At 52.5% G+C, this 14,526-nt stretch overlaps 1 protein-coding gene across 6 annotated transcripts in view; it reads left to right on the forward strand.

Moving 5' to 3' along the window:
* NHEJ1 (non-homologous end joining factor 1) overlaps positions 1–14,526 on the forward strand; it is a 1,839,518-nt gene that overhangs the window by 221,321 nt on the left and 1,603,671 nt on the right. The window lies entirely within an intron of this gene.

The raw sequence follows: 14,526 nt of genomic DNA on the forward strand, positions 1-14,526 counted from the left end.
AGCTTCCTGGAGGAGCGTCTGTGGCCTCTGTCCATCCCTCCAGGGCCCAGTGTGTGCTGGGCAGTGTCTGCCCCGCTCTCTGGGCTTCTGAGCATTCAAGGAAATGGATATCAATCAAGGCATCAGCAGTCTAGGATCTGAGTGATGGATGTCACTCAAGCCAGCATTCTCTTGTCTGACCTCGACACCTTGATACGGTGGGACACGTCCAGAGTGGGCTCACTGACGCTTCATATAGAGAGTAACCGCATGGCCACCGCGGGGTCTGCTCAGGGGTTGCATCAGGTGGGTCGCAAGGACTGAGGCATCGGAGGTTACAGAATGTGTGAATTCTGTCAATCTGCAGCAAACTCAGGTCTAGAGACTGCCCTGGTCCCGGGGCAGGTAGACTGTCGCGGGTAGAGCGCGCTATAGCATGGGATTCTTGAGGAATGAAGTTCATTCTGCCATCTTAAGTTCCTACACCCACCTCGCCTCCCTGCATGCCCTGCTTTTACCACCTCGACCATAGTCATCCTCACCAGCCCCCCCCCCCCCGCCCAATCCCAAACTAAGCATACTGAAGCACGAGGAATCTGCGCATTGTTGTTACAGCCTTCGTGATCTTAAGACTATCCCCAAGGTACACAAAGTAATCATTTGCTTTTCTATATTGTGTTTCATAGCACTTTACTGCCGTTTCTAAGCGCTGTAAATCGCAGATTTTATGATTGCGCACTCATGATACTCAATTGCCTGATCTTTGGGAGCCTGGAAGGCGGAGATGTCCTCCATAGGACTCGAGCTCGTGACCTGCTGATCACCTCTCGAATTGGTCTGCTCCATGTAATAAAGGCGACCCCCCCCCCCCGTGCAGTCACTCTCCATGCAGACACCGGGTGCGCCCCACATGATTGTATACAAGCTCTGGTTCTTGCAGTCACTCTCCATGCAGACACCAGGTGTGCCCCACATGATTGTATACAGGCTCTGGTTCTTGCGGTCACTCTCCATGCAGACACCGGGTGTGCCCCACATGATTGTATACAGGCTCTGGTTCTTGCGGTCACTCTCCATGCAGACACCAGGTGTGCCCCACATGATTGTATACAGTCTCTGGTTCTTGCGGTCACTCTCCTTGCAGGCACCGGGTGAGCCCCACATGATTTTATACAGGCTCTGGTTCTTGCAGTCACTCTCCATGCAGACACCGGGTGAGCCCCACATGATTGTATATAGGCTCTGGTTCTTGCTGTCAATTTCCATGCAGACACAGGGTGTGCCCCACATGATTGTATACACGCTCTGGTTCTTGCAGTCACTCTTCATGCAGACACCGGGTGTGCCCCACATGATTGTATACAGGCTCTTGTTCTTGCAGTCACTGTCCATGCAGACACCAGGTGAGCCCCACATGATTGTATACAGGCTCTGGTTCATGCAGTCACTATCCATGCAGACACCGGGTGAGCCCCACATGATTGTATACAGGCTCTGGCTCGTGCAGTCATTCTCCTTGCTATCACCGGGTGTGCTCCACATGATTGTATACAGGCTCTGGTTCTTGCAGTCACTCTCCATGCAGACACCAGGTGAGCCCCACATGATTGCATGCAGGGTCTGGTTCTTGCGGTCACTCTCCATGCTGACACCGGGTGTGCCCCACATGATTGTATACAGGCTCTGGTTCTTGCAGTCACTCTTCATGCAGACACCGGATGTGCCCCACATGATTGTATACAGGCTCTTGTTCTTGCAGTCACTGTCATTGCAGACAGCAGGTGAGCCCCACATGATTGTATACAGGCTCTGGTTAATGCAGTCACTATCCATGCAGACACCGGGTGAGCCCCACATGATTGTATACAGGCTCTGGCTCGTGCAGTCATTCTCCTTGCTATCACCGGGTGTGCTCCACATGATTGTATACAGGCTCTGGTTCTTGCAGTCACTCTCCATGCAGACACCAGGTGAGCCCCACATGATTGCATGCAGGGTCTGGTTCTTGCGGTCACTCTCCATGCTGACACCGGGTGTGCCCCACATGATTGTATACAGGCTCTGGTTCTTGCAGTCACTCTTCATGCAGACACCAGGTGTGCCCCACATGATTGTATACAGGCCCTGGTTCTTGCGGTTACTTTCCATGCAGACACCGGGTGTGCCCCACATGATTGTATACAGGCTCTGGTTCTTGCGGTCACTCTTCATGCAGACACCGGGTGTGCCCCACATGATTGTATACAGGCTCTGGTTCTTGCATTCACTCTCCATGCAGACACCGGGTGAGCCCCACATGATTGTATACAGCCTCTGGTTCTTGCAGTCTCTCTCCATGCAGACACCGGGTGTGCCCCACATGATTGTATACAGGCTCTGGTTCTTGCGGTCACTCTGCATGCAGACACCAGGTGTGCCCCACATGATTGTATACAGGCTCTGGTTCTTGCGGGCACTCTCCTTGCAGACACCGAGTGTGCCCCACATGATTGTATAAAGGCTTTGGTTCTTGCAGTCACTCTCCATGCAGACACCGGGTGAGCCCCACATGATTGTATATAGGCTCTGGTTCTTGCAGTCTCTCTCCATGCAGACACCGGGTGTGCCCCACATGATTGTATACAGGCTCTGGTTCTTGCAGTCACTCTTCATGCAGACACCGGGTGTGCCCCACATGATTGTATACAGGCTCTGGTTTTTGCAGTCACTCTCCATGCAGACACTGGTTGAGCCCCACATGATTGTATACAGGCTCTGGTTCTTGCAGTCTCTATCCATGCAGACATTGGGTGTGCCCCACATGATTGTATACACGCTCTGGTTCTTGCAGTCTCCCTTCATGCAGACACCGGGTGTGCCCCACATGATTGTATATAGGCTCTGGTTCTTGCAGTCACTCTTCATGAAGACACTGGGTGTGCCCCACATGATTGTATACAGGCTCTGGTTCTTGCAGTCACTCTCCATGCATACAACGGGTGTGCCCCACATGATTGTATACAGGCCATGGTTCTTGCGGTCACTCTCCATGCAGACACCGGGTGTGCCCCACATGATTGTATACAGGCTCCGGTTCTTGCATTCACTCTCCATGCAGACACCGGGTGAGCCCCACATGATTGTATACAGCCTCTGGTTCTTGCAGTCTCTCTCCATGCAGACACTGGGTGTGCCCCACATGATTGTATACAGGCTCTGCTTCTTGCTGTCAATTTCCATGCAGAAACAGGGTGTGCCCCACATGATTGTATATACGCTCTGGTTCTTGCAGTCACTCTTCATGCAGACACCGGGTGTGCCCCACATGATTGTATATAGGCTCTGGTTCTTGCAGTCTCTCTCCATGCAGACACCGGGTGTGGCCCACATGATTGCATGCAGGCTCTGGTTCTTGCGGTCACTCTCCATGCTGACACCGGGTGTGCCCCACATGATTGTATACAGGCTCTTGTTCTTGCAGTCACTGTCCATGCAGACATCAGGTGAGCCCCACATGATTATATACAGGCTCTGGTTCATGCAGTCACTATCCATGCAGACGCCGGGTGAGCCCCACATGATTGTATACAGGCTCTGGCTCGTGCAGTCATTCTCCTTGCTATCACCGGGTGTGCTCCACATGATTGTATACAGGCTCTGGTTCTTGCAGTCACTCTCCATGCAGACACCAGGTGAGCCCCACATGATTGCATGCAGGCTCTGGTTCTTGCGGTCACTCTCCATGCTGACACCGGGTGTGCCCCACATGATTGTATACAGGCTCTGGTTCTTGCGGTCACTCTTCATGCAGACACCGGGTGTGCCCCACATGATTGTATACAGGCTCTGGTTCTTGCATTCACTCTCCATGCAGACACCGGGTGTGCCCCACATGATAATATACAGGCTCTGGTTCTTGCATTCACTCTCCATGCAGACACCGGGTGTGCCCCACATGATTGTATACAGGCTCTGGTTCTTGCGGTCACTCTTCATGCAGACACCGGGTGTGCCCCACATGATTGTATACAGGCTCTGGTTCTTGCGGTCACTCTCCATGCCGACACCGGGTGTGCCCCACATGATTGTATACAGGCTCTGGTTTTTGCGGTCACTCTTCATGCAGACACCGGGTGTGCCGCACATGATTGTATACAGGCTCTGGTTCTTGCGGTCACTCTCCATGCAGACACCTGGTAAACCCCACATGATTGTATACAGGCTCTGGTACTTGCAGTCACTCTTCATGCAGACACAGGGTGTGCCCCACATAATTGTATACAGGCTCTGGTTCTTGCATTCACTCTCCATGCAGACACCGGGTGTGCCCCACATGATTGTTTACAGGCTCTGGTTCCTGCGGTCACTCTTCATGCAGACACCGGGTGTGCCCCACATGATTGTATACAGGCTCTGGTTCTTGCGGTCTCTCTCCATGCAGACACCGGGTGTGCCCCACATGATTGTATACAGGCTCTGGTTCTTGCAGTCACTCTCCATGCAGACACTGGGTGAGCCCTACATGATTGTATACAGGCTCTAGTTCTTGCAGTCACTCAATAGTGCAGACACCAGGGTGTTCCCCACTTGATTGTATACAGGCTCTGGTTCTTGCAGTCTCTCTCCATGCAAACACCGGGTGTGCCCCACATGATTGTATACATGCTCTGGTTCTTGCAGTCACTCAATAGTGCAGACACCGGGTGTGCCCTACATGATTGTATACAGGCTCTGGTTCTTGCAGTCTCTCTCCATGCAGACACCGGGTGTGCCCCACATGATTGTATACATGCTCTGGTTCTTGCAGTCTCTCTCCATGCAGACACCGGGTGTGCCCCACATGATTGTATAAAGGCTCTGGTTCTTGCAGTCACTCTCCACGCAGACACTGGGTGAGCCCCACATGATTGTACACAGGCTCTGGTTCTTGCAGTCACTCTCCATGCAGACACCGGGTGTGCCCCACATGATTGTATACAGGCTCTGGTTCTTGCAGTCACTCTCCTTGCAGACACCGGGTGTGCCCCACATGATTGTATACAGGCTCTGATTCTTGCGGTCACTCTCCATGCAGACACCGGGTGTGCCCCACACGATTGTATACAGGCTCTGGTTCCTGCGGTCACTCTCCTTGCAGACACCACGTGTGCCCCACATGATTGTATACAGACTCAGGTTCTTGCAGTCACTCTCCATGCAGACACCGGGTGTGCCCCACAGGATTGTATACAGGCTCTGGTTCTTGCGGTCACTCTCCATGCAGACACCGGGTGTGCCCCACATGATTGTATACAGGCTCTGGTTCTTGCAGTTACTCTTCATGCAGACACCGGGTGTGCCCCACATTTATACAGGCTCTGGTTTTTGCATTCACTCTCCATGCAGACACCGTGTGTGCCCCACATGATTGCATGAAGTCACTCTTCATGCAGACACCCGGTGTGCCCCACATGATTGTATACAGGCTCTGGTTTTTGCATTCACTCTCCATGCAGACACCGGGTGAGCCCCACATGATTGTATACAGGCTCTGGTTCTTGCGGTCACTCTCCTTGCAGACACCGAGTGTGCCCCACATAATTGTATACAGGCTCTTGTTCTTGCGGTCACTCTCCATGCAGACACCAGGTGTGCCCCACATGATTGTATACAGGCTCTGGTTCTTCGGTCACTCTCCATGCAGACACCGGGTGAGCCCCACATGATTGTATACAGGCTCTGGTTCTTGCGGTCACTCTCCCTGCAGACACCGGGTGAGCCCCACATGATTGTATACAGGCTCTGGTTCTTGCGGTCACTCTCCATGCAGACACCAGGTGTGCCCCACATGATTGTATACAGGCTCTGGTTCTTGCAGTCACTCTCCTTGCAGACACCGAGTGTGCCCCACATGATTGAATAAAGGCTTTGGTTCTTGCAGTCACTCTCCATGCAGATACCGGGTGTGCCCCGCATGATTGTATACAGGCTCTGGTTCTTGCAGTCTCTCTCCATGCAGACACCGGGTGTGCCCCACATGATTGTATACAGGCTCTGGTTCTTGCAGGCACCGGGTGTGCCCCACATGATTGTATAATGGCTCTGGTTCTTGCAGTCACTCTCCATGCAGACACTGGGTGAGCCCCACATGATTGTATACAGGCTCTGGTTCTTGCGGTCACTCTCCATGCAGACACCGGGTGTGCCCCACATGATTGTATACAGGCTCTGGTTCTTGCGGTCACTCTCCATGCAGACACCGAGTGTGCCCCACATGATTGAATAAAGGCTTTGGTTCTTGCAGTCACTCTCCTTGCAGACACCGGGTGTGCCCCACATGATTGTATACAGGCTCTGATTCTTGCGGTCACTCTCCATGCAGACACCGGGTGTGCCCCACACAATTGTATACAGGCTCTGGTTCTTGCGGTCACTCTCCTTGCAGACACCAGGTGTGCCCCACATGATTGTATACAGACTCAGGTTCTTGCAGTCACTCTCCATGCAGACACCGGGTGTTCTCCACATGATTGTATACAGGCTCTGGTTCTTGCGGTCACTCTCCATGCAGCCACCGGGTGTGCCCCACACGATTGTATACAGGCTCTGGTTCTTGCGGTCACTCTCCTTGCAGGCACCGGGTGTGCCCCACATGATTGTATACGGGCTCAGGTTCTTGCAGTCACTCTCCATGCAGACACTGGGTGTGCCCCACAGGATTGTATACAGGCTCTGGTTCTTGCGGTCACTCTCCATGCAGACAGCGGATGTGCCCCACATGATTGTATACAGGCTCTGGTTCTTGCGGTCACTCTCCATGCAGACACCGGGTGTGCCCCACATGATTTTATACAGGCTCTGGTTCTTGCAGTCACTCTTCATGCAGACACCGGGTGTGCCCCACATGTATACAGGCTCTGGTTTTTGCATTCACTCTCCATGCAGACACCGGGTGTGCCCCACATGATTGCATGAAGTCACTCTCCATGCAGACACCGGGTGAGCCCCACATGATTGTATACAGGCTCTGGTTCTTGCGGTCACTCTCCTTGCAGACACCGAGTGTGCCCCACATGATTGTACACAGGCTCTGGTTCTTGCGGTCACTCTCCATGCAGACACCAGGTGTGCCCCACATGATTGTATACAGGCTCTGGTTCTTCGGTCACTCTCCATGCAGACAGCGGGTGAGCCCCACATGATTGTATATAGGCTCTGTTTCTTGCGGTCACTCTCCATGCAGACACCGGGTGAGCCCCACATGATTGTATACAGGCTCTGGTTCTTGCGGTCACACTCCATGCAGACACCTGGTGTGCCCCACATGATTGTATACAGGCTCTGGTTTTTGCATTCACTCTCCATGCAGACACCCGGCATGCCCCACATGATTGCATGAAGTCACTCTTCATGCAGACTGCCGGTGTGCCCCACATGATTGTATACAGGCTCTGGTTCTTGCGGTCACTCTCCTTCCAGACACCGGGTGTGCCCCACATGATTGTATACAGGCTCTGGTTCTTGCGGTCACTCTCCATGCAGACACCGGGTGTGCCCCACATGATTGTATACAGGCTATGGTTCTTGCAGTCACTCTTCATGCAGACACCGGGTGTGCCTCACATGATTGTATACAAGCTCTGGTTTTTGCAGTCACTCTTCATGCAGACACCGGGTGTGCCCCACATGATTACATGAAGTCACTCTTCATGCAGACACCCGGTGTGCCCCACATGATTGTATACAGGCGCTGGTTCTTGCAGTCACTCTTCATGCAGACACCGGGTGTGCCCCACATGATTGTATACAGGCTCTGGTTCTTGTGGTCACTCTCCATGCAGGCACCGGGTGAGCCCCACATGATTGTATACAGGCTCTGGTTCTTGCAGTCACTCTTCATGCAGACACCGGGTGTGCCCCACATGATTGCATGAAGTCACTCTTCATGCAGACACCGGGTGTGCCCCACATGATTGTATACAGGCTCTGGTTTTTGCATTCACTCTCCATGCAGATACCGGGTGAGCCCCACATGATTGTATACAGGCTCTGGTTCTTGCGGTCACTCTCCTTGCAGACACCGAGTGTTCCCCACGTTATTTTATACAGGCTCTGGTTCTTGCAGTCACTCTCCATGCAGACACCGGGTGAGCCCCACATGATTGTATAAAGGCTCTGGTTCTTGCGGTCACTCTCCATGCAGACACCAGGTGTGCCCCACATGATTGTATACAGGCTCTGGGTCTTGCGGTCACTCTTAATGCAGACACCTGGTGTGCCCCACATGATTGTATACAGGCTCTGGTTTTTGCATTCACTCTCCATGCAGACACCCGGCATGCCCCACATGATTGCATGAAGTCACTCTTCATGCAGACACCCGGTGTGCCTCACATGATTGTATACAGGCTCTGGTTTTTGCAATCACTCTCCATGCAGACACCGGGTGAGCCCCACATGATTGTATACAAGCTCTGGTTTTTGCAGTCACTCTTCATGCAGACACCGGGTGTGCCCCACATGATTACATGAAGTCACTCTTCATGCAGACACCCGGTGTGCCCCACATGATTGTATACAGGCGCTGGTTCTTGCAGTCACTCTTCATGCAGACACCGGGTGTGCCCCACATGATTGTATACAGGCTCTGGTTCTTGCGGTCACTCTCCATGCAGACACCGGGTGAGCCCCACATGATTGTATACAGGCTCTGGTTCTTGCAGTCACTCTTCATGCAGACACCGGGTGTGCCCCACATGATTATATACAGGCTCTGGTTTTTGCATTCACTCTCCATGCAGACACCGGTTGTGCCCCACATGATTGCATAAAGTCACTCTTCATGCAGACACCGGGTGTGCCCCACATGATTGTATACAGGCTCTGGTTTTTGCATTCACTCTCCATGCAGATACCGGGTGAGCCACACATGATTGTACACAGGCTTTGGTTCTTGCGGTCACTCTCCTTGCAGACACCGAGTGTGCCCCACGTTATTTTATACAGGCTCTGGTTCTTGCAGTCACTCTCCATGCAGACACCAGGTGTGCCCCACATGATTGTATACAGGCTCTGGTTCTTGTGGTCACTCTTCATGCAGACACAGGGTGTGCCCCACATGATTGTATACAGGCTCTGGTTCTTGCGGTCACTCTCCATGCAGACACCGGGTGTGCCCCACATGATTGTATACAGGCTCTGGCTCTTGCAGTTACTCTTCATGCAGACACCGGGTGTGCCCCACATTTATACAGGCTCTGGTTTTTGCATTCACTCTCCATGCAGACACCGTGTGTGCCCCACATGATTGCATGAAGTCACTCTTCATGCAGACACCCGGTGTGCCCCACATGATTGTATACAGGCTCTGGTTTTTGCATTCACTCTCCATGCAGACACCGGGTGAGCCCCACATGATTGTATACAGGCTCTGGTTCTTGCGGTCACTCTCCTTGCAGACACCGAGTGTGCCCCACATAATTGTATACAGGCTCTGGTTCTTGCGTCACTCTCCATGCAGACACCAGGTGTGCCCCACATGATTGTATATAGGCTCTGGTTCTTCGGTCACTCTCCATGCAGACACCGGGTGAGCCCCACATGATTGTATACAGGCTCTGGTTCTTGCGGTCACTCTCCATGCAGACACCAGGTGTGCCCCACATGATTGTATACAGGCTCTGGTTCTTGCAGTCACTCTCCTTGCAGACACCGAGTGTGCCCCACATGATTGAATAAAGGCTTTGGTTCTTGCAGTCACTCTCCATGCAGATACCGGGTGTGCCCCACATGATTGAATAAAGGCTTTGGTTTTTGCATTCACTCTCCATGCAGACACCGGGTGTGCCCCACATGATTGTATACAGGCTCTGGTTTTTGCATTCACTCTCCATGCAGATACCGGGTGAGCCACACATGATTGTACACAGGCTTTGGTTCTTGCGGTCACTCTCCTTGCAGACACCGAGTGTGCCCCACGTTATTTTATACAGGCTCTGGTTCTTGCAGTCACTCTCCATGCAGACACCAGGTGTGCCCCACATGATTGTATACAGGCTCTGGTTCTTGCGGTCACTCTTCATGCAGACACAGGGTGTGCCCCACATGATTGTATACAGGCTCTGGTTCTTGCGGTCACTCTCCATGCAGACACCGGGTGTGCCCCACATGATTGTATACAGGCTCTGGCTCTTGCAGTTACTCTTCATGCAGACACCGGGTGTGCCCCACATTTATACAGGCTCTGGTTTTTGCATTCACTCTCCATGCAGACACCGTGTGTGCCCCACATGATTGCATGAAGTCACTCTTCATGCAGACACCCGGTGTGCCCCACATGATTGTATACAGGCTCTGGTTTTTGCATTCACTCTCCATGCAGACACCGGGTGAGCCCCACATGATTGTATACAGGCTCTGGTTCTTGCGGTCACTCTCCTTGCAGACACCGAGTGTGCCCCACATAATTGTATACAGGCTCTGGTTCTTGCGTCACTCTCCATGCAGACACCAGGTGTGCCCCACATGATTGTATATAGGCTCTGGTTCTTCGGTCACTCTCCATGCAGACACCGGGTGAGCCCCACATGATTGTATACAGGCTCTGGTTCTTGCGGTCACTCTCCATGCAGACACCAGGTGTGCCCCACATGATTGTATACAGGCTCTGGTTCTTGCAGTCACTCTCCTTGCAGACACCGAGTGTGCCCCACATGATTGAATAAAGGCTTTGGTTCTTGCAGTCACTCTCCATGCAGATACCGGGTGTGCCCCACATGATTGAATAAAGGCTTTGGTTTTTGCATTCACTCTCCATGCAGACACCCGGTGTGCCCCACATGATTGTATACAGGCTCTGGTTCTTGCAGTCTCTCTCCATGCAGACACCGGGTGTGCCCCACATGATTGTATACAGGCTCTGGTTCTTGCAGTCTCTCTCCATTCAGACACCGGGTGTGCCCCACATGATTGTATAATGGCTCTGGTTCTTGCAGTCACTCTCCATGCAGACACTGGGTGAGCCCCACATGATTGTATACAGGCTCTGGTTCTTGCGGTCACTCTCCATGCAGACATCGGGTGTGCCCCACATGATTGTATACAGGCTCTGGTTCTTGCGGTCACTCTCCTTGCAGACACCGGGTGTGCCCCACATGATTGTATACAGGCTCTGATTCTTGCGGTCACTCTCCATGCAGACACCGGGTGTGCCCCACACAATTGTATACAGGCTCTGGTTCTTGCGGTCACTCTCCTTGCAGACACCAGGTGTGCCCCACATGATTGTATACAGACTCAGGTTCTTGCAGTCACTCTCCATGCAGACACCGGGTGTTCTCCACATGATTGTATACAGGCTCTGGTTCTTGCGGTCACTCTCCATGCAGACACCGGGTGTGCCCCACATGATTGTATACAGGCTCTGGTTCTTCGGTCACTCTCCTTGCAGGCACCGGGTGTGCCCCACATGATTGTATACGGGCTCAGGTTCTTGCAGTCACTCTCCATGCAGACACCGGGTGTGCCCCACAGGATTGTATACAGGCTCTGGTTCTTGCTGTCACTCTCCATGCAGACAGCGGATGTGCCCCACATGATTGTATACAGGCTCTGGTTCTTGCGGTCACTCTCCATGCAGACACCGGGTGTGCCCCACATGATTGGATACAGGCTCTGGTTCTTGCAGTCACTCTTCATGCAGACACCGGGTGTGCCCCACATGTATACAGGCTCTGGTTTTTGCATTCACTCTCCATGCAGACACCGGGTGTGCCCCACATGATTGCATGAAGTCACTCTCCATGCAGACACCGGGTGAGCCCCACATGATTGTATACAGGCTCTGGTTCTTGCGGTCACTCTCCTTGCAGACACCGAGTGTGCCCCACATGATTGTACACAGGCTCTGGTTCTTGCGGTCACTCTCCATGCAGACACCAGGTGTGCCCCACATGATTGTATACAGGCTCTGGTTCTTCGGTCACTCTCCATGCAGACAGCGGGTGAGCCCCACATGATTGTATATAGGCTCTGGTTCTTGCGGTCACTCTCCATGCAGACACCGGGTGAGCCCCACATGATTGTATACAGGCTCTGGTTCTTGCGGTCACTCTCCATGCGGACACCAGGTGTGCCCTACCTGATTGTATACAGGCTCTGGTTCTTGCAGTCACTCTCCTTGCAGACACAGAGTGTGCCCCACATGATTGTATAAAGGCTTTGGTTCTTGCAGTCACTCTCCATGCAGATACCGGGTGTGCCCCACATGATTGTATACAGGCTCTGGTTCTTGCGGTCACTGTCCATGCAGACACCGGGTGTGCCCCACATGATTGTATACAGGCTCTGGTTCTTGCAGTCATTCTTCATGCAGACACCTGGTGTGCCCCACATGATTGTATAAAGGCTCTGGTTTTTGCATTCACTCTCCATGCAGACACCCGGCATGCCCCACATGATTGCATGAAGTCACTCTTCATGCAGACACCCGGTGTGCCCCACATGATTGTATACAGGCTCTGGTTTTTGCATTCACTCTCCATGCAGACACCGGGTGAGCCCCACATGATTGTATACAGGCTCTGGTTCTTGCGGTCACTCTCCTTCCAGACACCGGGTGTGCCCCACATGATTGTATACAGGCTCTGGTTCTTGCGGTCACTCTCCATGCAGACACCGGGTGTGCCCCACATGATTGTATACAGGCTCTGGTTCTTGCAGTCACTCTTCATGCAGACACCGGGTGTGCCTCACATGATTGTATACAAGCTCTGGTTTTTGCAGTCACTCTTCATGCAGACACCGGGTGTGCCCCACATGATTATATGAAGTCACTCTTCATGCAGACACCGGGTGTGCCCCACATGATTGTATACAGGCTCTGGTTCTTGCAGTCACTCTTCATGCAGACACCGGGTGTGCCCCACATGATTATATACAGGCTCTGGTTTTTGCATTCACTCTCCATGCAGACACCGGTTGTGCCCCACATGATTACATGAAGTCACTCTTCATGCAGACACCGGGTGTGCCCCACATGATTGTATACAGGCTCTGGTTTTTGCATTCACTCTCCATGCAGATACCGGGTGAGCCCCACATGATTGTATACAGGCTCTGGTTCTTGCGGTCACTCTCCTTGCAGACACCGAGTGTTCCCCACGTTATTTTATACAGGCTCTGGTTCTTGCAGTCACTCTCCATGCAGACACCAGGTGTGCCCCACATGATTGTATACAGGCTCTGGTTCTTGCGGTCACTCTTCATGCAGACACAGGGTGTGCCCCACATGATTGTATAAAGGCTCTGGTTCTTGCGGTCACTCTCCATGCAGACACCAGGTGTGCCCCACATGATTGTATACAGGCTCTGGGTCTTGCGGTCACTCTTAATGCAGACACCTGGTGTGCCCCACATGATTGTATACAGGCTCTGGTTTTTGCATTCACTCTCCATGCAGACACCCGGCATGCCCCACATGATTGCATGAAGTCACTCTTCATGCAGACACCCGGTGTGCCTCACATGATTGTATACAGGCTCTGGTTTTTGCAATCACTCTCCATGCAGACACCGGGTGAGCCCCACATGATTGTATACAAGCTCTGGTTTTTGCAGTCACTCTTCATGCAGACACCGGGTGTGCCCCACATGATTATATGAAGTCACTCTTCATGCAGACACCCGGTGTGCCCCACATGATTGTATACAGGCGCTGGTTCTTGCAGTCACTCTTCATGCAGACACCGGGTGTGCCCCACATGATTGTATACAGGCTCTGGTTCTTGCGGTCACTCTCCATGCAGACACCGGGTGAGCCCCACATGATTGTATACAGGCTCTGGTTCTTGCAGTCACTCTTCATGCAGACACCGGGTGTGCCCCACATGATTATATACAGGCTCTGGTTTTTGCATTCACTCTCCATGCAGACACCGGTTGTGCCCCACATGATTGCATAAAGTCACTCTTCATGCAGACACCGGGTGTGCCCCACATGATTGTATACAGGCTCTGGTTTTTGCATTCACTCTCCATGCAGATACCGGGTGAGCCACACATGATTGTACACAGGCTTTGGTTCTTGCGGTCACTCTCCTTGCAGACACCGAGTGTGCCCCACGTTATTTTATACAGGCTCTGGTTCTTACAGTCACTCTCCATGCAGACACCAGGTGTGCCCCACATGATTGTATACAGGCTCTGGTTCTTGCGGTCACTCTTCATGCAGACACAGGGTGTGCCCCACATGATTGTATACAGGCTCTGGTTCTTGCAGTCACTCTCCATGCAGACACCGGGTGTGCCCCACATGATTGTATACAGGCTCTGGCTCTTGCAGTTACTCTTCATGCAGACACCGGGTGTGCCCCACATTTATACAGGCTCTGGTTTTTGCATTCACTCTCCATGCAGACACCGTGTGTGCCCCACATGATTGCATGAAGTCACTCTTCATGCAGACACCCGGTGTGCCCCACATGATTGTATACAGGCTCTGGTTTTTGCATTTACTCTCCATGCAGACACCGGGTGAGCCCCACATGATTGTATACAGGCTCTGGTTCTTGCGGTCACTCTCCTTGCAGA

This window comes from Lissotriton helveticus, chromosome 3_1, assembly GCF_964261635.1.
Source record: "Lissotriton helveticus chromosome 3_1, aLisHel1.1, whole genome shotgun sequence".
Lineage (NCBI taxonomy): Eukaryota > Metazoa > Chordata > Amphibia > Caudata > Salamandridae > Lissotriton > Lissotriton helveticus.